At 40.8% G+C, this 27,221-nt stretch overlaps 1 long non-coding RNA gene across 3 annotated transcripts in view; it reads left to right on the top strand.

Annotated features, from left to right (window-relative positions):
* Positions 1 to 27,221, top strand: part of LOC109275062 (uncharacterized) — a 342,535-nt gene that overhangs the window by 107,224 nt on the left and 208,090 nt on the right. For all 3 annotated transcript variants that reach the window (XR_008423841.1, XR_002083959.2, XR_002083958.2), the window contains exon 4: positions 1,089 to 1,191. This is a non-coding gene — a long non-coding RNA (uncharacterized LOC109275062). The remainder of the gene's footprint in view (positions 1 to 1,088; positions 1,192 to 27,221) is intronic.

The following is a 27,221-nucleotide window of genomic DNA, read 5'->3' as shown; positions in this document are numbered from 1 at the left end:
TATATTTGTTATAATTGATGAACACTGGCACCAATTTTCACCCAAAGTCCATGGTTTACATGAGGGTTCACTCTTGGTGTCGTGCGTTCATATAGGTTTGCACAAATGTATAATGCTTTTTGACCTGTACGTTTGGACTAGGTTACAAAGCTAAGCACTAAATTTTCAGTTTAGAAAAACTCAAATAATGTGGGAAATAGCTATCCTTAATCCATCTCTTGAGGAAGAGCTTCAGAGTCATGGTGAAAGTCATGGATGGGATAGAAGGTCAATGATAGCTGCTTTGCATGTTACTTTGTAATTTTTTAAAAAGTCATTTCTATATTTTGTCCATAGGAGTTTTGATGAGGCTGTGTCCCTAATATTCTCTGCAAATAAACAACTGAGTCAGAATATTCCGCTTGGGTGAAAACCCTCCCAAGTACATCTTCTCTTGCAAGCACTGTCAACGTGGTTCTTGAAAGTATGAAGTGGTCATTACAGCTACTTGGGGCCATGTTTGTTTCCAGGACAATGGAAAGGGAGCCTTGAGTATCCAGCATTGTGTTAGGTGCCTCCCACACACACATTATTGCATAGGTATCATTATCCTCATTTTAGCTGGGAAGAAACAAATGATCAGAGAGAGGAGCCAGTCCAAGGGCATATCGTGCAGGTTGCAAACATTTACGACGCATGAAGTCCCCAGTGCAGAAAGATTTCTTTAGAAAAAGATGAGGCATACGCTTGGTTTGGGGAACACGGTGCCTTTATCTGAGTGTTATTTTTGTTTCAGTACCATTAACCACAGTATTTTTCCAGTGAGATACTGATGTTTTGTCTTTTTTTCCCCACTTGCTCAAATGACTCAGAGACTTTTAAAAGCTTAAAGGTAATTGATTAAACTGTCCTTGTAAAAGTGCTGTGAGATCAAGAAGGTTTGACTGTTCCAGCTTATTTTAAAGACGAAGAATTACATTTTTAAGATGATTACATGTTCCTTTTGATAAAGCAAAAACATTCACAAACGCAGGTGTGGTTTCAGACTGCTGTGTTGAACTGGCTGCCAGCTGTGGTTAGCTTGTGGTAACAACGCTTCTACTCCCTAGGGAGAAGCAAGTCCTGAAGGATCTTAGTGGGTGAAGGAAGAGAAGGTGAGCTTAGTGGGCCACCCTTCACATGCAACTCAACACTGCCTGAACCTAGAAGGCTGTAAGTAAAGACTTTGTTACTCACTGATGGCTAAGAAAGGACTTAGGAGGCCCTGGGAAACATCAACTGAAGTTGTATAGCTACTTGCAGTCTTGTCTTTCTTTCTTTCTTTCTTTCTTTCTTTCTTTCTTTCTTTCTTTCTTTCTCTTTTTTCTTTCTTTCTTTCTTTCTTTCTTTCTTTCTTTCTTTCTTTTTCTTCTTTCTTTTTCTTTCTTTCTTTCTCTTTCTCTTTCTTTCTTTCTTTCTTTCTTTCTTTCTTTCTTTCTTTCTTTCTTTCTTTCTGTTTATTTTTTAGAGAGAGAGACAGACAGAGCATGAGTAGGGTAGGGGTAGAAAGAGACAGGCACAGAATCTGAAGCAGGCTGCAGGGCTGCGAGCTGTCAGCACAGAGCCCGATGTGGGGCTCAAACCCACCAACCACAAGATCATGACCTGAGCCTAAGTTGGACGTCCAACTGACTCAGCCACCCAGGCACCCCTGCAGTGTATTACTTCATCTCTCTGAAGGCATCCATAATTTGTATTGAACTAATAATATTCACTGACTCTTTTTTCTCTGTGTCCTTTGCTGCTTCCCTCACATCATCCAGACTCTACACTTCCTAAGGTCAGGACCCACTTCTTCTATCTGCATTCACTATTTTACACCAACTCAGCAAGTACTGTCTGGAAGCTGATGACTTCCAAAGCTGTCTTCAGCCCAACTCCTCCCCCAAGCTACAAATGAGTTCTAATGGCCTCTTTGACATTTCCTCTTGATGTCTAATAGAATCCCAAACTCATCATGTCCAAAATGGACTGATCTCCTCATCTCCAACCTGCTGCTTTTCATCAGCTCATTTGTTCTTTTTCTATCTCAGTGAAAATCTGTCTTTCCAGTGACTCAGGCTAAAGAATTTTTGAGTCATTCTTGACTCCTCTCTTTTTCTTACTTTCTACATCTAAACTTTCAACAACAAACCCTATTGGCTCTGGCTCCAAAATATATCTGGAAGCCCACCACCTCTTAACATGTATATTTCTATCATTCTGTTCTCTTACCAGCTACTGTCTTCTCTTACTACCCTGGTACCTACTGTCTGTTCTCAACATAGCAATCAGAACTGTCCTTTAAAGTGAGATTTAAAAGGCGTGTTCTTCCGCTTGGAACTTTTTGGTTGTTTCCTTATCACTGGTACGCAAGTAAAAATCTTTAAAGTGTTCTGTAGCCCTCACTACCACTGTCCTCTTACCACTCTCTGTGTGGCTTACTTGGCTCCAGCCACACTGACCTGCCTGCGAGTTCTTTAACATGCCACATACAACTGTCCCTAGAAGGGGTTATTAAAGCACATTTCTTTGCCCCACACCCAGAGTTTGGGTTTTATTAGGATTGAGGTGTGACTGGATAATTTGCATGTCCAAAAGATTCCAGGTAATGTGGTTGCTGATGTTTTAGGATCATACCTTGACAACCACTGGTAGTATATTGATAAACCAGATATCTGGCTAGGTGGATGGAAAGCCTGATTTACAGTGTCTACCTATTTCTGCACTGTGAATACTCCCACTGTGGCTGTTGTTAAGCTCCCAACATGCATCATCTGGCTCACAAAATTCCTGGAATTAAACAATTGGCTCTCTTGAGCATGCCACCAGAACGGGGACCATTGGTCTATAATGGCTCTCTAGGTCCTGCCTGGGGGAGAGGTCGGGGAAGAGAGTGATCACTTATTCTGCACTTACTATATGCCAGTCATATAGTATGCTGATGTGGTCCTTGATAGATAATGTTTCATTTGGCCCTTATAACAAACCTATGACATTACACCTTCCTATTTCCATTTTTTCAGGTGAGGAAATTGAGAAATGAAATGACTTTTTTCTGAGTCACACAACAGATTTGAATTCAGGACTGCCAGAACCCTCAATCTCTCCCCTTCTAACAAAACAAAACCAAAAAAAATAGTACCTTGATGCTTTGGGTGGCATCTTGTCCTGGGGGCCAGGAGATGAAAGATGCGGGAAGCTAAAAGTAACGCACAGCATAGGTATAGATGTAGTCTGAACTTCAGGTGACTAAAATCTCTTCAGTTGACTCTTTGGAAGGGGGCCCTGATGAGTAAGCCTATACATGAAGCAGGCTAACTATGTGGTATCTGCAGCCCTCATTGCTGATCACAGCCCATGGGCCAAGTGCAGCTAGACAACATGTTCTTTCCCTTAGTTACTGCCTGATAATCCAGGAACTAGTAAGTGGAGATCAAAGGAGACTGTAGAGCTCATATATTGAGAATTCTGGTGCCAGGTGCTGAAATAACCTTCCTCTGAGGGCAAGTAAATTCTCTCAATTGATGGGACAGAAGTTGCTCCAGGCAAAGGCCCCACTTGTTCCCCTTGCTTAATTGCCTCACTACCCTCATTCTGGATCGAGCTTCAATCATTTTACTTTCTAAGCTTGGAAACCCCTGGGACAGGTTTCCACTGGCATGCTTTGCAAGCAACGGGGGCGATTATCCAGGCATCAAAATTGCTTTTCTCAGGTCTTTTCTAGCCAAGCTCAGTCTCTCTTCCTCCAAATTGCCTGGAACACTGCCCTTTCCCTCACCATCCTGTGCCGGTAGAGACCTGGTCTCAGGCTGGGCGGTCCAGCTGTCTGGCTCCATTGAAAATACTTGAAACCTAAATATGACAGACCTTATGCTAACCCCAATGTCCAAGGCATTGCAGAACAAAGTCCAGTGTGATGAAAATCAAGTTTCATGTTCTTCACACTTTTTATTAGGTTATCAAATGAGTAGTTTCTGGGCTCCAGCTGCCCCAGAGGCATTTCATTAGGGCAGAAAAGTAATCCTGAGGAAGAGCAGAGAAGTTTCCATCTTTTACAGATGGGTAAGCAAGGGAGAGTCCATTTCTTTTATCATTACTCATTCATTCATTCATTCAAATGCCTTTATACAAGGCACAGTGGAAAACTAAAGAATAACATCATTCTGGCTGTCAGAGACCAGAGCACACTTCTTGGGAAGCTTAGGAAGGATTTTTGGAGATACAGTTATGGGAACATGGCAGGTAGAAGGAAGGAGAAGGCCCAAGACAGTTGTGAACTCAGAATGTCTGAATGTCAGAATGCTTTTTACCTATCTTTAAGGACAAGAGTCAAGTGAAGGCCATCAAAAAGTAGAGTTTTCCCAACTTGATCTGCTCTATCTTAGGGCTTTCTTATCAATCCTCATGGTGGATTGAGAAATCTGCTGCCATTTCCCTTTCTCCTAGTAAGGCCTTCTATACTTCAAGGGCAAAGAACAGAAAGTAACACAGTGCTTTCTGTCAAATGAAAATCACCTCTGAAAAAGTGAAGACTATTTTTTGGAGTTCACATCACTACTTCTTATCTGCCAGGGGTCTTTGAAAGAATCTTCTAGCATATAGAGTGCCAAAATGTCACCTCTACTCTGTTAAAACAGTTTGGACAGTAGTTGTAGGTGTCTAGGCAAGATGGCTAACTGATGCTTAGCAGACTAAGCAGACTCACCCACCCAGGTGCTGGCATGGAGAAGCAGTGGTGACTTAGCTCCTAGTGTGAAAGAAGCAAGGTGCTGGGAGAAACAGGCTAAGTTTATTTTTCTCAGTACCACTTCACTTCCCTGAGGTAGAGTAAGAAAACAAGGGGAGATAGACCAGGATTGCTGTCTCAGTGGAGCCCCCTCCACTTAGGATGTTAGAAGTGATGAAGAAGCAATTGTCCTCTTATGCACAGAGAAAGAAAGAAAGCTGGCAATGTCCTCAACAGAGACTGGGTGAACTTCTTCTACCAAGAAGAACCATTATAAAACATTTCAAGCTGGGCATTTCTTTTTTTCCCTTCTGTGAGATGTTGAGATGGGAAAAACTTACCTCACAGAAACTTGAGTCCCTGGCAGGCCAACCCTGAGTGGGTTCCACTGACATTCGTTTCTGGGAGTCATGAATAAGAAGAGGTAAAAGAGAAAAGGCCTGACTCAGTGAGAGGCAGGGCTCTAGGACCTCTCAGGCTTTGGGATAAAGTGGATTTAACTTGGTTCCATCTCTCCAGCACATTCTTAAAAGAAGAAAGGACAATGGGGATTTTGTGCGACAAGAGTAGAATAAGGCTGGGTTTGTACTCTCTTATGCATTCAAAAGAGAAAGAAGGAAAGAAGGACCAAATATGGAATTGGACTTCGTTTCCAAGCGGGAACCTTCATCACTTTCATCAGTAGCCATCTGGCACGCAGTGTTCTGTGGCGTTTCTCTAAAATGACTGGCAACCTCCAACAGTTTCCTTGGCACTGCCACTGAGAAGCCTCAGTTCTTAGCAATGTGCTAGAAATAGTCAAAGCTCAGTACCGGCAGGTAATGGTGCTTATGTAATCAGCATCGTCTTCAATCCCAGAACAATGAAGCCCTTGCCCCTGTGTGCTACCTCCAGACGCATATTCAGAACTTGTTTGTTTTGCCTCTGTCTCATGAGGCTTCTTGAAAGAGATGCCAGCAATAAGGAAAAATTACACACACACACACACACACACACACACACACACACACAAATCCTCTGCTTCTTTGGGTTCCACTTCACTATATTCACATATCTTTGTAGCACGTATGACATAGTACTGTAATTATCTATTTATATAGCTGTCTCTTCCAGTACATTTTAGCACTTAGAGGAGAGAAAATACATCCATTTCATCTGTTTATCCTCATCACAGAGCACAGACACTCAAAGAAGATTTAGATGGACAAATGTTTCGGCTTCATGCTACAAAGCATAACACTTTGTACAAACCTTTTGTACAATTGGTTTACAACAGTTGAACCAGTCACCCCTTTTCAGAATATAAATGATACTCTTCACTTTTTAAGGAATAGGTGGTTCTGAAAAGGACTTTTTCCCCTCCTAACAAGTATCGACCTTTCCCAAGGTGCTAGGCGAGGAACCAGCTGAACACCCAAAGCAAGTCTGACCAATAACCCAGGACGCTTTCTCCAAGCAAAGATATGTTCTGGAGCTCTAGGCAACATTTGGAACTGGCAGTTTGATCTGATTCAATCCAAGAATTTATTCAGTTTTTCAGGAGACCAAACGGAATCTCTTAGCATTTTGGAAGAGAAAAAAAATATACACATGAACAGAAACACACACAAATTTGAGAGACCCATGAAAGTTTCTGATGATTATGTAATAAGAAGTTTACTCTGTGCTGGAGAGAATGGGAAACACATAGAACGAAGGTTTGGACAGATCTAAGATCTCTGAGGAGAGGAGCCCTTAGAATGGAAAGCTTCCGTAACATTTTATGGAAAAAAAACTCTGAGTGAGCAAATAACATTCGTTATTCGATTTGTATATCCAAAGAGAGCTCTAGATACTTGCTTTATGTTACCCCTGGTTTCTAAAGCTGCTGTTCCGTCTGTATGTCTGTGGCGCATTAATACCCAATGAAGTTGAATGCCTTGCTGAACAAAATTAGTACTTCTCTAAAGTGTGTCCCTGAACTCCAGGTGATGGCTGAATTATGTGTAACAGTGTTTGATACAGCAAAATTTGCGGGGGTGGGGGGGAGTGAAGAACTTGGACTTTTATCTTAGAGACTGTCGTCATAGTTTTTGACCTGTTATAGAATTTTCTTGTATACATTTTCACACTGAATACTGTAGTGTGGAGTAACTTCTTCAGTAGGCAGTGCTTGCCGAAACGATGTAGGCTCTGATAATATTTGTTTGTGTTGGCATTTGGATATCCTCCTCCAGACTCTACCTGTGGAAATTTCATCATTAAAATGTACATGTAAATCTCAAGATAATTTGGAATATCTGCACAAAACATGCATTTCCCACTTTATTGCCCCCCAAATAACAAAGATGTTCGGTGTGTTAAATTTGCTAGTTTGGAAATCATTAAGCTTGGAAATCATTAAGGCTCCTTTTAAAAGCAAAAGAAAATTCCTCAGTATTCCCCTGGGGATCCCCAGAACCCAGTTTGATGGACATTGACTTAAGAAATTAAAGTTTTAGGGACACCTAGATGGTTAAGTTGGTTGAGCATCCAACTCTTGGTCTCGGCTCAGGTCATCATCTCATGGTTCGTGAGTTTCAGTCCTGCATTGGGCTCCACCCTGTCAGTGTGGAGCCTGCTTGGGATTCTCTCTCTCTCTCTCTCTCTCTCTCTCTCTCTCTCTCCCTTTTTCTGGCCCTCCCCTGCTTGTACTTTCAGTCTCTCTCAAAATAAATAAATAAGCTTAAAAAAAGGAATTGAAGTTTTAACTAATGAAAATATCTTTAAAAAGGGAATATCAAGGACCCATGCTTCCTCTGATGATCAGTTGAGGAAACATCTAGCAATTGTGTGGTAGTTCTTTATAATCAAAGTTATGAAGGAAGTGGAGAACAAAGTTTATACCTCTAAATGAGTTCTGTTGAACTCTACCCTCCAAAAGGGAACGTTTTGAATCTCAATTAAGTAAATGGTGGGAAAGAACTAATGGTTTCTCATCTGAAAGACTTAAAGATTAAAGAGAAGTAAGTGTTTGAATTATACACAGATAATTATTTTAAGCCTCACTTTAAAAGTATCTTACAGAGTGCTGTATAGGCATTTCTCTTAAAGCGTGAGCTTCCATAATGCAAGTTGTTACCTTGCAAATCATTTATAATGTCAATTAATTAAAAGACAGAAATTGAATGATGTGGACCCATCATCTGGAATATGTGTGAAATTTGTAACCAGCATCCCCAAATAAATCAAAGCTCTCCAGAAAAAGTTGAAGTACTTTGTTGAATAGTTGATCTGGGTTTCTCTGTTTCACAATGGTGTTTGTGATGGAATTGCCAGCTACATTGTCGAGGGCAGAGGTGACAGAGATGATATGGAGTCCTCTGAGTGTGTGGAAGGAAAGGCTGATAAGAAAGTATTTACCTTTGTTCAACCAACTTATTTGTAGCTTGCAATAACAAAATATACACAGAAGATGCTTTGTTTATTGAACTATAAATCATTTTATTATGCAAATGTGAATGTCTCTTGCCTTTAACAGATTTTTCCTCCTTTAAAACAAATACCATTTTAAACATTTTATGATACCTGATCCTTTTAAAATTGGAATGATCCCGTTACTCATGGACAGGCTGATTTTAATATTGTTATATTTTTAAAATTAGGAGCTTTCTATTCCCTTGTAAATGCTGATTGAATGGAAAAGTGTTAGTAATTCAGTTGAATAATAACTATAGTTGAATCCTGGCTGTTCAGACTATGATATCATTATGACAGGATGCCATCCACATTGCGATGGCAAACTCGTAAAAAAAATTTTGTTTTTTACGTGAGAGAGAGTATGTATGTGCCTACACGTGTGTGAGCAAGGAGGAGTTTGGAGGAAGGGAGGAAGGGAGAGAGAAAGAGAGAGAGAGAATCCCAAGCATTCTTCATGCTCAGCGTGGAGCCCTGTCCAGGGCTCCATCTCACAACCCTAGGGTCATAATCTGAGCCGAAATCAAGAGCCAGATGCTCAAATGACTGAGCCACCCAGGTGCCCCTCTGATGGCAAAGTCTTAATTTAAAAGACCCCATACCTGCAGAGAAAAATCTGTATTCAAGGCTTGATACTTCTGAGCACCATCTCCAAATTCTTCTTTATGTCCTTTCATTCTGTATAGCAGTCTTCCCCTGGTAACAGAAAAACAGACACTTTCATTTTACCATACCAGTGTTTATGCTGTTAGGTATATTTAGAATACTCCTTCTTAATTCATTATGGCAAAATTTTGCCCATTTGGGCCGGTTTAAATGTCATGTTCTCCAAATCAATCATCCTTGTGTTTTTTCTTCATGCCGTGTTGACTATGGTATGATTATTGGACTTCTATTGACCGATATAGTTCCATAGTAGCATGAGAATGTAGATTTTGGAGACAAAAATATGCTATAGTAGATTTACAGCTCACTCTTGGAAACTGGCTCTGAAGTCTTAAGCAAGAAATGGAACCCCTAAGGCTCAGTGTTCTCAAAGTAAAGTGGGATTTACTAGCCTTCAGGAAGTTTGTGAGGCCTAGAAGAAAATAATATGCAGCGTGGTCACTATCATACAGTAGACACTCAGTAAATGGTTAGGGTGATTTTTTCCATATGTATGTTTTTTTCTCATTATATCTGACCCACATGAGGTCAGAGACTGTCTTACCCATGTTAATAAGCCTAGCACATTAAACCTAGAGTACGGTAGTAGCTTAACAGAAGTTAAGTGATGATTAAGTGATTGAATGGCAGAGAAAGTGAAAGTACCTCCCAAATCCTCAGCTTACAACCTATACATTTAAAGTAATGAGAAAACCTTATACCCATTCATAAAGCCTATGGTGCTCTTTTTCTTTATAATATTAGCTTATCCAATTAATTAGAGCCTGATACTAAGGAATTTGAAGGCTTTGATTCCTAAACAAAGAAGTTAACTGAGGATATCCTTAGCCACACTGAGTTATTTAGAAGTGTTGACTACTGTTCTCCTGGCAATTTGGAGTGGGGGTGGGGGGAGAGTATGATCAGCACAGTAACACTTAAAAATAGTCAATCAGTATATTTGCCTATTAAAGGTGGGAATTTTACTTTAGAAGTTATATCCTAAAGATTGTACTAAGGCTGGAAAACTGACAAATCATATAATCAGAGAGGTACAGGATTATGACCCAGGACTCCCAAATCTTAGCCCCTTGTTTTGGATACTCTGACTGTGATGGTTAATTTTATGTATCAACTTGACTAGACCTCAGTGCCCAGATATTTGGTAAAACATTGTTCTGGATGTTTCTGTGAGGATGTTTTTAGATGAGATTTACGTTTAAATTGGTGGACTTTGAGTAAACTTTATTGTACTCTCTGATGTGGGTGAGCCTCATCCAAATGGTTGAACACTTGAAGAAAACAAAAGGTAACCTTACCTGACCAAGAGAGAATTCTTCTTCAGACTACCTTCAGACTTTATATGCTACATTGGCTTTTCTGGTTCTACAGCGGCTATCTCTGGACTCAGAGAGCAGCTCCTTGAGTCTCCAGCTGCCAGACTCTCCATTTGATTGTGGACTTGCCACACCTCCACAATTCCATGAGCCAGTTCCTTGGGGTAAATCTCTCTCTCTATATATACATCCTGTTGGTCCCCCCACCCCCGGAGAACCCCAAATAAGAACTATAATTTTACAAACTGATGATTATTATGTTACTCTCATCTTGTGGCATCATTAAGCAAACTCACCCCAACCTTTATCCAATGATTTTTAGAGTGTTTCCCAAAGGATCCTAACCTGTTAGACTATGTACCTGTCCAGTGGATTGTCTGCATGAGTTACTCGGGGAACTTGCTAAAATTCACATTTCCGGACTTGACTTGAGACATTTTGAATCAAATCTGGGGCTAGCTAATCTGTATCTTTGACCAGTTCTTCTGATTCTAGTGCACATAAAACTTTGAGAACCACTGGTTTCTATGATGTGTTTTTTATTTGCCTACACAGTGAAGGTATTAGCGAAGAGCCTCTTTTTTAAAATTAAAAAAAAGTTTTAAATGCTTGTTTATTTTTGAGAGAGAGGGGATGCAGAGGGGCTGAAGGAGAGGGAGACATAGAATCTGAAGCAGGCTCCAGGCTCTGAGCTGTCAGCACAGAGCCCGATGCGGTGCGCAAACCCTTAAACTGCGAGGTCACGACCTGAGCTGAAGTCAGACACGTAACCTACCGAGCCACACAGGTGCCCCAAGAAGAGCCTCTTATAACTAAAACCCCCAATAGCGACCAAAAAAGAATTCAGCAGTAGGAGTAACATACTTAGATGATAATTTCTGTATTATACATTTTCTTTTCAATATGACTTATAGGTAGACTGTTTATTTCTTTTAAATAGGGAATCTGGTTGTTTTCATTGGATTGGAGTGTATGAAAGATTCAAATTTAAAACATCATAGAAAATAGCCCAAAGTATAATTTAAAAAAATTCTAAGGTTATAATTGACATATAACATTATTTTAGCTTCAGGTGTACAACATAGTGATTCGATAATTGTATATATTGCAAGTCGATCACCTCAGTAAATCTGGTGTACATCCCATACTTGGTTACAACTTTTTTCCTGTGATGATTTTTTAAGGTAAACTCTTAGCACCTTTCAGATATGCAGTACAATATTATTAACTATAGTCACCATGCTGTGCGTTACATCCCCATGACATATTCTTATTTTATAGATGGAAGTTTGTACTATAATTCTTTTAAGGGCAATGAGGAAAATACTAAGGAAATGTATAAAGATGCAAAAGAGATTGGAGGGTGACCCTGAAGGCCATGAAGAAGAAACAGGTGGCTGTGTAGAACAGCAGGCAAAGACTGACTGTAACCTGGGGCCTGGGTTAGAAGTGCTCTTGCAGGAACTGATGGAGCACACACAGTTTTTAGCTTCTGGCTGTTGCCCATCCTTAATTTTCTAAAGAAAGGTGGAGGGCAGAAGGAGCGGGATGGACCCTGACTCTTGTATAGATGCCAATTGTGTAATGTATAACATATGGGGTATGCTTTTCATCAACGCTATGCCAAAAAAATTCTGACCCACCTGGCTGAGAAACGAGTGGGTTTACGAAACAATTAGCATATGGAATAGATTATGAAGAAAGTCATCTTAGCATCTGGTTTACTGAAACCCCACATTTCCTATAACTCTAGGACATAAGAAGAACAATTCCCATAACAGATTAAGGCCAATAACATTTGAAGAATGACTTATTTTGACCCAGGGTGACCCTTGTATTTATTAACATGGTATTGATTTCCTGTTTGCTTTTTCTGAGTCAACATGGAAAATGATCTTTAACCCCTAAAAAAGTTACGAGGGCTAGTCAGACAAATGAATGTGGATGAAAAGACTCTGATTCTCTATATTCATTTCGACTTCTCTGTGTGCTATTCATACTAGTTGATGAATTTTTCAGAGAGAGACTCACTGGTTAAGTATAGAGTGCTGACAAGTAGTAAAGTTTATCTTAAGAAGCTCAAAAGCCCCATTATCTCCCCCTTTTATATCCAGAAATTTTTGGAAATCACACTGTAAAATCTTTGGAAGTTTAGCCTATTTAAGATATTTTTAAATCAAAGGGGTCAGACTCACAATTTTTACTCTTCATAGAAATCTAGACAAATTATTTAGCAATTTATGCAGAAGTATGTTAGTTTAGAGACCTATAAATTCTAAATTTAGTCTTAGAACCTTTGGGAAGAGAGTTAACTATGAAAAAAGAACCCCAAATCCTGTAATTGCTATTGAACAAACAAAAAAAATACCACCTCCCCTAAACAAAAACAAAAACTAGTTGTAAAATCTGAAGGCACTTTTAATTTTGTCTGGTTCATGGGACAGGGCAAAAACTAAAATGCAAATAATTCATCAGCAAAGTTGTTCTAGTCCAGAGGTTGACACACTGTGGTCTGCAGACCACATCCAGCCCACCACCTGTTTTAATACGGCATGTGAGCTATGGTTTTTACATTCATAAAGTGTTGTAAAAATACGATAAAGAAGACTATGCAACAGAGGGCATGTGTGGTTGCAAAGCCTAAAATATTTACTATCTCCTTCCAGAAGAATTTTGCTGACTCCCATCTAGTCTAAGTAAGGAAGGATATAGAGCGGTTCCATCATCTCTGTGATCCCAGGCAAACTGCATGTCTGCTGGGAGCCTGCTCTCTTCTCTGTGACTTTGGGGTGTTTAGACCTGGCAGTCTCACAAATAAAAGCAAATGGGGGGAAGGTCTGAAAACCAGCACCTGCAAATAGACATTAGTTGGTGGTATCATAAAAACATGTAGCCTCTTTCCATTGAAAAATAAGGGTTTTGATGGGGCTGCTTTTAAATTTGACACAGGCTTTTATTTTGTAGTGATATTATTTTAGGGACAGCCCTCTTCATCACATTATTTGAGTGCATATTGGACATTACCCCCAAATTAGACTGTGGTATTTTGGACCACGTCTGAGCTATGGCTTTTCTTTGTTGGGCACATGAAGCCTTCCTTCGTAGATTGTGCCGGTTATGCATGGAAAAGTAACTGTGCCTCTGAGTGAAGGAAGGGGAGACTCTTTAGGATACTTGAAATTAAACTCCTTTTAAGTAAGTACCCTCACTTTGGAGAATATGAAGGTGCCACGAGGTCCTACGCACTGGGAAACCACAAAGGTTGAGACACAAGTGACATGGCCAATGTTTAGAACAGAAGACGAGTGGAAGTTAAGATTTACTTCCTCCTGAATGCTGAGAAAGGGGGAAGGGTACCCACAGCCTAGGCAAATAGAGCCACGGATGTCTAGTGGCATGGGACAAGCAGAATGCGCCATTTCAATTCTCAGCAAATCTAACTCATGAAAAGGATTATATGAGTTAACACCTCACACACTCCGGATCTGGGCTAACCACTTGATGTGCTTTATCTCATTTATATCTTCACACCCACGTTGTGAGGTAGACATAATTCTGTCCATTTCATAGGTGAAGACATGGACCAAGGTTACAGAGAAGTTAAGTAATTTGTTGAAGGTCAAGCTCGACAAGAGAAACCAGGAAGTTCTCAGGAAGAGAAGAAGCAGGGGCTGAGCAGGCAGGAAAACAAGCAACTAGCCGAGGCCCTCAAACCTCAGCCTTGACCTGTAAACATCTGGATTTTATCCTCCTGGTTACATGTGTCACCCTGGCGATACCCTGTCTTAGTTAGACTAAGAGCCCCGCTGGTGGTGATTACAAACCTGACTGAGTAGTGTATTTGAGGCAGAGGTTGAGAGAGTTTTTGCTTTGTGTTTTAGTTGCTGGAGTGCAAATCAGTGACATGAAAAATAAACACATTTTTCTCTCTTGATTAAAGTAGGTTCTTTACCAGTCGTTAGCTTTGTTTACTTGAGAGTAACAAAGCCTCAAATATTTTACTTCTCAGATTGTTGTGAATTTCTGCTCATACACTTCTCCCCAGTAAGTAGTAATTCAGGTAATTCAGGGGAGGGCTTGCTGTGTATGGACTCATGGTTAGACAACCACCCCATCCCTGTTTAGCAATATGTCAGATGAGCATGTCCTAGTAGTTTATAGTGTTGGGCATGGAAGGAATTTCAGGGAACGTTTAGTCCAGTCTCCCTTATTACTCACAAAAGGAGACTGAGATGCAGAGAGGCCATGTGATTTGTCCAAGGTAGTGCAATGCGTTTGGCAGTGTAGACCAAGTAGTGACCATGAGCTGTGCGCCATTATATGTAGCCCTTGCTGCCTCTACATGTCTTCCCTGTCTGCAAGAGAACCAGATCAGAGTCCCTATAACAAGGTATCTTTTGAGGAGTCTATCTGGCCACTTGGTGGCAAAGTGGCTACGTGGGCCTGTCCTTGAAAGGCCAATGGCTCATCCTCACAGGGTAGATATCGACTCTAGGTATATATTTGCTTTTCCTGTCTGCACAATCTCAGCCAGCACCATTAACCAGAGACTCACAAAAAAGCTTGACTGACAGATAAGGATCCTATTTTGGATCCAACTTTATAGCAAAGGAGGAGTGGGAGTGGGATTAGGACCATAGTTCCTGCCAATCTTCCTGCATTCTACACCATCCATCATTCAGAAGGAGCTGACCTCAGAAAGTCCTGCAATCATTCAAAGGCATGGCCGATGCACTGGAGGCAGCTCTTTGAAAGGCTGGAGGGCTATCCTTTAAGTTGCAGTTCAGACATTAAATCACAGCCCTCTCTATGATATTGTGTCTCCAATAGGAAAAACATGTGAGTCTGGGAAATATGAGTAGGTCAGTGGGAAATCACTCCCAATGACCCTGTGGAGATTTTGTGCTTTCTGTCCTTGTAACTCTGGGCCTGAAGGCTTACAGATCATAAGCTTTTGTCAGAGGCCACCATCATGTCCTTTGAAGTCCAAGATACCTCTGCTGCCAAGCACTTTAGACGATTTGTGTCCAGGAGCCAGCAGGCAAGAAGAGGTCACCACCCTGGCAGCAGGGGCAGTAGAGCTGTTTGCACCCTGGGGCCGGGAAGAAATGTGCACTCAACCTTCTGATCCACTTTGACATCTGCCAGCATACCCTTACCCCACTAGAGCTGTGAACAGATAGGGGCAGCCATTCACTGCCCAGAAGGGTGTGATTTCCCAGAAGGAATGAAAGTTTGGGTCGCACTGCCAGAAAATTCACCAAGATCTGCCACAATGATAGTGGAGGGTGAGGGAGTTTTTAATGGATAGTGGAGGAGAGAGAGGGTAAGAACCAGCTATGGCCCTGAGACCACTAACTCTGAGTAAGAGATGCTGTCCAAGAGCCATGGAGGAGCATGTCCCAGGCCCGTGTACAGAATAAACTTCTACAGCACAGGTGGAGTGTGGTGGCCATGAAAATGAACTCTCAGACTTCCTGCTATAGGAGCATACATGACTGAAGCCTCCAGCTGCTGACCCACCACCATATTCCTCCTGGACCCTTGCTTCCACAGGCTGTTTTCAACCAGTGACCAGTGCAGTGGTGACTAATGCAAGCCCTTTCCCTATAAGATACGGGAATCCTCTGATGGGCAACTTTGGCTTGAGTACTTCCCATTGGCCCATCCAAGACTTTCTTGTATTTTCTGAGGCTCTGCCTGCCCAAACTTCTTCCCCCCTCTCCTTCATAGGACTCAGACCTGCATTACAGTTTAAGGTTCTTCTCTACCTTCTCTGGCTCCCTTCCTTGTTTCTTTTACAGGTGCTTCCTCCAAAAGATCTCTTGTGTATCTAAGCCTCTCTTGGTTTCTACTTCTCAGAGGTCCTGAATTAACACAGAAATGCTCTTGACCCTCTCACTGAGTCTTCTGTCACTGATCCTGGGTGTGGGCTACCATCTGGCCTGTGTCTTCCTCTCTGGCCCCCAACCCCCAAACAGCATTTCTCATTTGTCCTTACGGAGTGGACATCTCCTGAAGGCCCCCTTGTTGCTCTGTTTTTTCTACTATCACCTGCTCAGATTTTTATGTTCAAAACGTTGAATTAAAGCCCATAAATCCTGCTCAGTGGACTACATGCTACCCTCAGTCTCTTTACTTGAAGTGCCTGCTCTGTGTCATAGTGAATCCTGCATCACTGAAGGACATCTTCAGAGGTAGTGGCCAGTCCTGTTCTGCAGACACGTGGAGATCTAGGCTTACCATGGCCTTGTAGTGTTCCTCATGAGTTCAGCACTCTTTTCAGGTACACATTTAATCCCTACAACAGTTCCATGAGGTATGGACTCTTAGTATCCTCTTTTTACAGAGGAGGAAATAAGAGAAGATCCTTTAACTAATTTGCCTCTGAACCTACAGTTAGTAAATCCTATGGAGGCAGGATCTGAACCAAGGCAGGAGGTGGAAGAGAGAAAGGAGATGATAATTAGAGAAGGAGATTAGGTCAAAGGAAGACCTCTTTTTGGGGTCCTCCTTAACTTACCAGTCACAGTTCTGGACCTACATTTTTGGTTTGTTTTTGTTTTTGTTTTTAAATCAAGAAAATGCATGTGTTACACCACATGATTTGCTGCTTGCTTATTCATTTGTTTTCTTTCTTGCTTGTTGGTTTGTATAGTGATAGCAAAACAGCCACAGAGCTGTGAATTCTCTGTGACTTTTAGTCTCTCTTGCCTTGTCTCCTCTCAGCTTTTCTAGGGTTGGAACCTAGGGCACCATAGCTCTGGACAATTCTTAGTTGCAGATATACCGGCCACTCCTATAACCCTGATACTGTAATAATCTGATTACTTTCTCTCATTCTTTGTTTTTAAACAAGAATAAGGAGGATATACAAATTCTTGTAAGACCCTGCACAACACAAAGCAAGGACAGATGGATGATTTTTGCATCTGAGTTTCTGGACACCATGTGTGAACCCTCTGGCAGTAGCATGTGTGTGCAGGGTAGCAACTGGGATGGAACCTTCTCAGTGAGGTCCCTTCATGTCACCAGCCTGGGGCCCTTGTGACACCCAGCATGTTGGAGCAGAGTTAGATGGAGCCTGGGGGATTTGAGCAGGTGGGACAGAACAAAAGGACAGAACAGAGCTGATCAGCTTTTAATGTCTAGGCGGCTAAATCAGGATTAACCTTTTTTGCCTTTTGTGCTGATGAGATTCAGAGAGCCCTGCACGTCGCCCAGCTTACAAGCAGACTTTCTGCTAAATAAGATTTGGGTCATAAACAGTAGCCTAGATATGCACCACTAGTTACAAAGTAATGATGCCCTGGAATTGAAATCTATATGTTAATTTCAAATTCCGTTTGAATTAATTGGACTGATATTAGGGGAATAAAAACCTTTGTCAGTTTGTTTCAAGCTTTGTCTTAATGGGAACGGTAAAACACCACATTTTTTTTCCAACCTCATTTTTCACTGTATCTATTGATGGTGCCATCTTTATTCCCACAGAATATTTAAGTACTTGATGCCACCTGTTTGTCCATTGTCTCATGTGCAGTAGGTGCTTAAAATAGGTATCAAAAACAAGTCTCTATAAGTGTACCAAATGGCTAAGAATGAATCCACCTCGGGGGATGTAATATTTGTGATGTTTTACTACATGTCAGGCACTTTATTTTCTACGTAAAACTTTTTGCTTCTTTAAAAAAAATATTTATTGATTTATTTTGAGGTAGAGAGAGAGAGCGAGCATGTACAAGGGGGGGCAGGCAGAGAGAAGGGGGGAGAGAGAGAGAGAGAGAGAGAGAGAGAGAGAGAGAATCCCAAGCAGGCTCTGCACTGTCAGTACAGAGCCTGATGTGGGGCTTGAACTCACAAACCATGAGATCATGACCTGAAATCAAGAGTCAGATCCCCAACTGACTGAGCCACCTAGCCGCCCCAACCTTTTTGCTTCTTAAAACATCCCATGTTCAAATGAGGACTCTGCCATTCAGAGATGTTAAATAACTTGCTTGTGGCAGACGGTAGAACCAGCATTCAGATTCACATATTGTGACTTTAAATCCAGCGCTTTATTTCTCCCTTGCGTTTGTGTGTTTACTGTAGAGACTCCGTGGGAAAGGGCGAAAAGACCATGGCTCTGATAGCAGAAAAACCCTTGATCAATAGGCATCTCTGTGGCTACTGTGGTTGTATGACCCTTGGAAGCCTCTTAATCTCTCTCTGTCTCTATTTATCTTTAATATGGTGATAATTTTTAACACACTGAGCTGTTTTAGTGATTACTAATGTGTAGTCCTGAGATAGTATGGGTGAAACCATTAACATGTTGTTGCCTGTTCATAGTTAGCTCTCCTTCCCTGGCACTGGTTCTTAGCTCTTTTTGTTGCGATGTCCCTTCCTGTTTTGAGCCAGGACATTGTACATTGTTAGCGGAGCGTCTTTATGGGGAATAAATTTTTAAAATATCACCCTTTTTGAAGCATGTTTCAAACCTCCTCATATTGTTTTAACATATCTCCTCTTGTGGTGGAGTTGCACTATATACAAGTGAGGTTTCATATGAAAAGAGAAATAAAGTTGATTGTGGGCTGGTGGCTTCCTGATCGATATTCACTAACGATAGGGCCCTGGAACTTGACTAATGGCCTTGTATCTTATCACCATCTAAACTCTCCTAATCATTGCTCAGTTATTTAAGGATTCTTTTTGTTCCAGTTTTTCTGCAGATCTGGCCAGATGTGTCCAAAAGGCTTGGGCCAAAGTTAAAAACCCTGTTAGTGTTAGGTTTGGGATATTTGGCGAGGTAGGATGTAGGATGAGATCTCAAGGTTAACTTATAAGGCTTGACCCCACTTCTGATAACCCAGTGCCTTGCGTTGGGGGTTGTGCCATCAAAGAAAAGCGCTCCATCAGGAAGGGTTTTCAGCCTTTCGCCTCACCCCTTGAAAGGGCCCTAGATGGACCCATCAAATTCCTGTCTGTAGGAAAAAAAGGTACAGCCAGTTTTCAGGCCATGTATAAATACCACATGAGCTAATTTGAATATCTAATGTAATAACTGTGCATATTAGTGGCTCCAGAATTAGACTTGTCTCATACTAAGGAATCCAGGTATCAGCAGAGTTGATGAGTTCATCATTTAACGCACACCTTTATCTCTCATTCCTGTTAACATTATTCTTAACTTTCCTTCAGCTTTATCTTCTTTTGATTATTCCAGCTACCTGTTGTCGTAGGATAGGCTGTAGCTTTTATTTCCTACAAAGCAGTTATTCCTTTTTACTTACATAATTATAATCTCCCCTATAGATGCTTAAGCAGTATAAGATGTTCACAAAGAAAAAAATTGCGAATATATAACAGAACCATTTCCTCGCTTTGTAGCATTACATTTGACCTTAGGGGCAAATCATGCTTACAGTGTCCTTTGTCCTCTGAATCAAGCCATATAATTTTCATCACTGTCAATCCTACCCAGTTGTAAATGAAGAAAGAAAATAACACAATGCACTGATTTGATTACATAAACATTGGGTTCTAGCCATATCACACACATACCATCATGTGAAATATATCATACACGAAGGCTTAAACCTTTGTAACCTGAGGATTTATTCTGTGTCCACTTTATTCATCTTTGTTTCATTAGTTGGAGGTTGGTGATTGTGCACAGATTACTGTGAAAATGCCCATTAGCACCTAGGGAGTCTGAGAAATGACTTGGGCGGATGTAAGCAGCCGATGCTGATTTGGGTTAACAGCCTCTGTGTTTCCATGCCCACATTCTAGAGCTGATTGAAAATAAGGTTGTTTGTTCCATCACCCAGAACTTATCATTTATGTGCATATTATATTTTGTGTAAGGATATATGAACCTAGACAGCAATGTAGGTTACACAGTTAACTTGTAACATTGATTTTCACAGGTGGCCAGGGTGGGAGTGATTGTTAACCTTTTATACTTAAAATTGTATATTGTTTGAATTGGTATATCATAGTACTTTTTAAAAAAAAATCCAAAAAAAAAAAGAAAAGGCAAAATATGATTTATAAGGAAAAAAGTAATGAACTAAATCAGTGCTTAAAATTGTGCATATAGTTCACCTGTGGATTTTGTTCAACTACATTCTGATTCACTTGGTCATGGGTGGAGCCTGCGTTCTAATTGATGCATTCTAATAAGATGCAGGTGACACCAATGCCGTGTACCCTTCCATGGATCACAGTTAGAAGAGCAAGGACTTAGAACTGGAAATAGATAACCAGACTTGGTCTTCACATGAAAAACAAGAAGGAAGTAGTGTTGTTTTTTAGTTTTATATCAGTTCCTCCTACAAAAGGAGGGAACTTTCCAGAAATTTCTCAAGTCCAGATTAAAATCCTTTTTCAGACCAGAGCAGTAGCTTATCGGGAGGTTGGTTCCTTCAGTACAGTGCTCACACAGAGTAGGTATCCCATATAAACAATGACAGTGAAATCACTCTGGCATGCATTTCCTCTGAAAGCATTTGCTTTAGAAGAATTCATTGCAGCCTGTTTCCTCAAAGAATTTATGCTCCTGTTGTAGAAATAAGACTTAAAAGTCATCTGTGCCTGGTGGAAAGTAATGCTGTTTGTAGGAAAGTGGAAGATAGGGCAGCTCGAAGACAAGTGTGAGGTAAATACAAGACACATGCAAAGAGCTTGTGCATTCAGAGGCTGAATTTGGACTAAACTTACAGACCCAAAAGGGTTGGGTCATGCAGAGAGTAAAGAAAGGTTGACTCTCTAGATGCAGTAGTTGTTTCTAGAAGGTGACTCTTGGGTGCTTGAGAGAAGCTGAGAGTTTACTAGCTTCAGGTTTCATGCAGCCCAAGTGGGATTAGCCACTGATTAGCTAGGAATTGCTGACCAGGATCAGCTCTGTTGAGCGAAATCTCACTCTCCTCATCACATCCTCCTATTCAATTACTCTGACTAAAATAAGTATTTGAGGCGTGTCTGCCAGATGGTCAGCTTTCTTTGCTCTAGAAGAGCTCTTCATTAAAGTGGATTAAGGAGAAAAATACTTGGTAGGAAATGTATAAATAAATGAATTGCTTATTATATCTTTGTACTATTATTTGAAAATTCCGTAAGGGACATGGAAAAGGACAGAAATACTGTTCAAGTCAAATACCTAATGTTCTCAAAGTAGATGAGGCAGACAGTGGGCCAGAATGTCTGCATCTTCAGATTTCACATGGCAAGCATGGCTTAGGACATGCTAAGTTGGTGACTTATTTGGAGTATAGACTTGTTAGTAGTATTTTATCCATTGTCATTCACATGGGTAGCTTTTTAAAAAAATTAATTAATTAATTAGTTAATTAATTAATTTATGAGACAGAGAGAGACAGAGCAGGAGCAGGGGAGGGGCAGAGAGAGAGGGAGACACAGAATCGAAAGCAGGCTCCAGACTCTGTGAGCTGTCAGCACAGAGCCCGGCGCGGGGCTCAAACTCACAGACTGTGAGATCATGACCTGAGCTGAAGTCGGACCCCCAACTGACTGAGACACCCAGGCATCCCTGGGTAGCTTTTTATAAATATCATCATTCTCGTGTGATTTTACAATGTGCATTTTTTTGCACATGACTTTTCATTTGGGAGACCCTTGTTTTTCCAGTGGGAGGCAACGTGTAATTTGTATGCAGTCTGGTGAGATGAAAGGACCACCATAATGGAAATTGGATTTAAAGCTGTTTTTCAGAATTGTGTTCATGGTGTTAGGTTCGGGCTACTCACATTACCATATGCAATTCCAATGTAGCTGGTTGTTCAAAAAAGAGGAAATGGATTTTCCACATTTCCAGTTAGCTGAGGTGAATCGGTGACAACTTCATTCAGTGACCCAGTCAGGTCTGTGACCAGTGACTGTATGAACAGGAAAGTGTCACTATGTGAGCATTTGAGAATTAATGCTAACCTTACAAAAAATCAGTAAATTCAAAGCTACTTGAATTTTCTTTGAGTTAAGGATTTTGATTAACCGTATTTAGTAATTCTATTATGCAGATTTACCTCTTAGATTGTATATAGGTACAGCGTTTGGGAACATGGGAGGGATGAGATTGAGGATGGAGGTACAGACCCTAGGAGAAACAGAACTGTCCAGAGGCTATGGACTCAGCCCTGGAGACAGAATTCAGTTCCAGATTCAGATCGTAGTCCTTTAGCTTAACCATCTCCGTGATGTTGGGTGAGTTGCTTAACTGAATTTCTTCATCATCAAAATGATAATTGAACAACTAACATTTTGAGAACAATTACTGGGTATGAGATAGGGCTCTAAGCACTTGCTGTGGACTACTTCATTTAATTATTACCAATAGGAGCAACTTCACAGAGGTGTGGGGGAGGAGGGTAACTGAAACAGCGCATATAAAGCACCCCATCTATGCAGTGGTTGCTGCTGATGGTTGTGACTTTTGCTGCCCTTATCATCATCATCTTCACCACTAGCTAGAAGGAAGTCTACATGTAAAGGAGGGTGACACTTTGCTTCTCATTGAGCAGAGTCTATCACTGGCTGTATTTATCAGAGCTAGCAGTTAAAAAATTTTTTTTTAATGTTTATTTGTTTTTGAGACATTGCAAGAGACGAGTGTATGCAGCAGAGGGTCAGACAGAGGGAGACACAGAATCAGAAGCAGGGTCCAGGTCCTGAGCTGTCAGTCCAGAGCCCGACGCGGGGCTCGAACTCACGAGCTGTGTGATCATGACCTGAGCCAAAGTCAGACACTTAACCACCTAAGCCACTCAGGTACTGCTCAGAGCTAGTAGTTTATAAAGTGCCAAATGAGAGGCACCGGATACACTGGATATATTTGAAAGATGTCAATGATGCTTTTCATTCTTCCATAGATAATTTAGAACTAAATGCCTCCCGAACTTGTTTGAATAACCACTTCGTCCAGAACCTTCCCCAAATATCCACGGGTTCATTGTACATATTGAGTCCTGAAGTAATGATGTGTTTGACAGTTAGTTATTTAGCATGAATAACACGTATCTTCAAATGAAGAAGCATTCATTGGTAAGAAGAAAGATGACCATAGCTCGTAGAGCTCGTAGAGCGTTCAATTATGACCATTCACCTCACTATACAGTCTAGTTACCTAAAAGAAGAAAACTATTCTAATGGTACTAAATAAAAATGAGCATTATCTTCACATTCATTTCACACATGTTTACTAGTGCCTCTGTATGGCAGGCACAGTTGTAGGTTTTGGGAATATAGCAGTGAATGCCACAGACAAAAATTACTGTACTCTGGAACTCACGTTCCAGTAGACACTCACTTGCACAGACAGAAAATACATACACACGTACATAAATATGTACATACATATGTGTAGGGTGTGTGTGTGAGAGTGTGAGAGAGAGAAAGAGAGGAGAGCACAGCTAGAATGGAAGGCCCAGGATTAACGTTTTAAATGGGGTCCCAGGGAGGGACACTCTGAGGAGGTGCATTTGCACACTGATAAACTCAATCATGTGGATTGTTAGAGACACAGCTTTTGCTCTCCGCCAAGATAAATGACACCCACGGTGTATTTTTGGGTGCCCTGAAATACTTACCATTAGATGTGTTTCCCAGTGTATTAATATCGTGTGAATGCGAGTTAGCCGGGATAAATGACCCACAGGGGCAGATGACAGAGTACCTCATGGGACTGCAGATCTCTAACTCAGCAGCAGTGGCAGGCAGCCAGCCCTGGACAGTGCTGAGGAGTGAGACTGAGGGTGCTAGGGCTCAGCCAGCACATGCTTAACATTTCAACCATCTAGGAAGACTTCTTCTTCGTTTTTATATCTGCCCTCCTTACTTCCAAACAGTGTTAGGCACCTTTCTCCCAGCTTCGTAGACTTGCCTGCTCCAGAAGGCCCTGGAACGTCTGCCAGATGGGGCACTTGAATTGAGCAAGGTGGTGGGAGAGAAATGGCCTATTAACTCTGCCTATTAAGAAATGGCACTGTGAGCATATGTCCTACTTCCTTAAGGAAGTAATCTAAGTTTGTCAGCTGTACTTAAATTTTATATTCATTCTACTTGTTGATGCCTCAAGTTAGTAGGCATTTTACCTTTGTTTTGCTCTATCCCATTTTAGGATTTTTGAAATCAGAAAAAGAACTGTTATCAACTGTAGATGTTCCATTTTCACTTTGTAAAAAAAAAAAAAAAGACTCCTAATTCATGGCAAATGTATTTATTGTCTCGATTTCAGTTCTTTTAATTGTACATAAGGAAAGTCCTGACGATAGAGTAAACCTAATTTAGGATAGGGAAAGGGATGGGAGGAAGTGCTGTGGCCTCTTGAGACATTTTATGGTACAAAAGGGTGTTTTTATTATAGCACAGAGACAGGACCCGTGGGGAGACAGCTGCGTTGCGAGTGGAAGGAGTGGCCGATTATATAGGGTTTTCGATCCTCTGGAGGTGAAGGTGATGTTAGGGCTCCTGGCAATTGAGTCTATAGGTTCCTGGAGGCCTATTATTAAGATTGTGCTTTTCTTGTAAATCATTAAGACAGTTACAAACTAGAGAGGAGTTTCATATCCTGCATGACTGTGATCTTTATCAGTTGACCATTTGTTTCCCCCTGACTTTGTTCTTAGACAGTCATGAGTGCCCTAGGAATGTTACATGTAGCCCACCTTAAGGGCACCCTGGGGGGATGGCACCTCAGTTTACCCTCAGCTCACCTTTTGCTCTCTCATTGGCTTCCATTCTTACCTCTTCTCCCACTATGGTCTACATGGGAAATTAACCCTATGAAAGCCTCTCACTCAGTCTTTCCTGTTGCTGACCTAACAGTCTCAAGGGGTTAAAGCGTTTTACACACACACACACATACACACACACACACACACACACACACACACCACTTAGTAAGCCCTTTAAAATACATAATTAATTTTAGAATCTCTTAAGTAAGTTTTTTCAAATGGAAAAGCTAATATTTCTAGGAAGAGAAAATGACCAGCATGGAGAGTGTCATATTTGGGTTCAGCAAACTGTATTCTGAATAGTGGAAAACCTATAAAAGACAGTGAAAGCTTTAAAAAAAAAATCCCTTTTACCCATTCATTTCAAAAATGTTTTAGTTTTTTTTTTTGAAATTTACAATGGCCCTGATACTACTTGCAAATTTCATTTTGCAATTAGTTGTTCTTGTGCCTCACTTATTTTCATTTAGTCTCCTTCATTTTTAAGTTCTACGGGTAGAATTTGTTTGCAGCTGCTTTTTAATATAGGGTGATGGGCTTGAAGTGTTTGTATGTGTGTAGTGAAGAAGAGATGAGCCTATACTTCTTCGATAAGGGATCTTTTATGTCTAATCGACTTCTGTTTGCTGCCCGTTAAGGTAATGGGTTCACTTAGCTGCATCAGAAGGAAACTTGTGCTCTCTTTCCTCTTCATTCCTGCCCCCATCCTGTTTATCCATTGTTGATGTGACCATCTCATTTACAGAGAGTCTTATGTATCTCCCTCTCTGGGCCCGACTTCTCTCCTGAGCTCTAATTTCATTTCCCTCTCTGATAACTTGGCGGTCCTATGCATATTCCACTCGAGTGCATCTAAAACTGTGCTCATCTTTCTCTAAAGTCCCACTCTAGATTTTCCTGTTTCCTTCAGTGTGCCTCCAGTCTCACTGCAGCTGAAAACTTCTTTCTGCTTTTGTTTTCCTTCCCCTCCCATCCCTAACATGCACAGCCATCAATCAGAGCCCCATGCCATTGACTCCTCCATTCTCTGTCTTCCCCTCATCTCATTTTTGTGTCTGACCGCCAGCACCCCAGATGTTGACCCTATTCTCTTCATGCCTGGATTATAGCAAAGACTGTTGGACTCATCTTCCCTTTTGCCCCCACTCACCTCTCTTTTCTCGTTTATTACCATCTGGTTAATATGTATGTTAAGGATGGGACTCTACCTTAGAGCTCTTGTATCCCCAGAGGAGAAATTTTCACAACACAGCATTTGAATCCTTTTTTTTTTTTCAAAAAGACAAAAGGTCATTTCTGATATTTGCCATATGTCTCTGGTTCGAAATTTGAAACTGAACACTGTTCAGACTTCAGGAAGTAATGTTATGCAGATAGGTTTATTTTCTGTGACTATTAGTTGACTAAGGTGATTTCTAAGGTTTTTCTCAACTTGTAAATTTCTCAGCTCTAAATTTCCATGATAATGGTACTGTAAGAAAATTTATTACATGTGCAGTGCAGTGTGGGAAAATGTATAATTAGGGTGCTAATACACGTTTTTATTTAAAAAATACTTATTTAAATTTTGTAAGAACATCTTTTTGTCTTAGTTTTTCTAGTTAGTGAAAATTAAAGATTTTAAATTTAAAGTTGTACATTCAACTGGACAGAGAAAAAATAGATTATGAAATACCTAATTTAAGCAAATATTCAAACTCAAGAAAAAATATTCCAGTCTGCCAAATGGTCTTTTAAAGAAACCAGAGTAGGAATGCCTGAAGTTAACTAACAGTAGTTCTTAGTCATAGTAGGATGCAAATCATTCACTTTGAGGAAAGTCTTAATTTATTTAACCTTTAGCTTTTTGACGTGAAGAACTTGGGAGCATATCACATGTATCTTTTAAAATGTTTGCCTCGATGAAGCACCTGGGTGGCTCAGTCAGTTAAGCATCTGACTCTTGGTTTTGTCTCAGGTCATGGTTTCATGGTTTGTGGGTTCAAGCCCCACATTGGGCTCTGTGCTGACAATGCAGAGTCTGCCTGTGATCCTCTGTCTCCCTCTCTCTCTCTCTCTCTCTCTGTCTCTTTCTCTCTCTGTCTCTCTCAAAAGTAAATAAACTTTAAAATGTTTGCCTAGAAGTATGACACCAATACTTTGGATGGAAAACAATAGGTTTTTCCTATGCCACAGTTCCATATGGACTTAGTTTTAAAACATCATTGTATCTAATAGCAAGTAATGACAACAATAACAAAACAACAAAATCCATCATCATTACCACAGAACCAACAAATGAGAACCCCTGTACCTTTCTTGGACTAACTTAGATCCAGTGTTTTCTAGTGCTGCTCA

The sequence above is a fragment of the Panthera pardus genome, unplaced genomic scaffold (assembly GCF_024362965.1).
Source record: "Panthera pardus isolate Hobbes unplaced genomic scaffold, ASM2436296v1 HiC_scaffold_2, whole genome shotgun sequence".
Classification (NCBI taxonomy): domain Eukaryota; kingdom Metazoa; phylum Chordata; class Mammalia; order Carnivora; family Felidae; genus Panthera; species Panthera pardus.
This window is presented reverse-complemented; position numbering and strand designations above follow the sequence as displayed.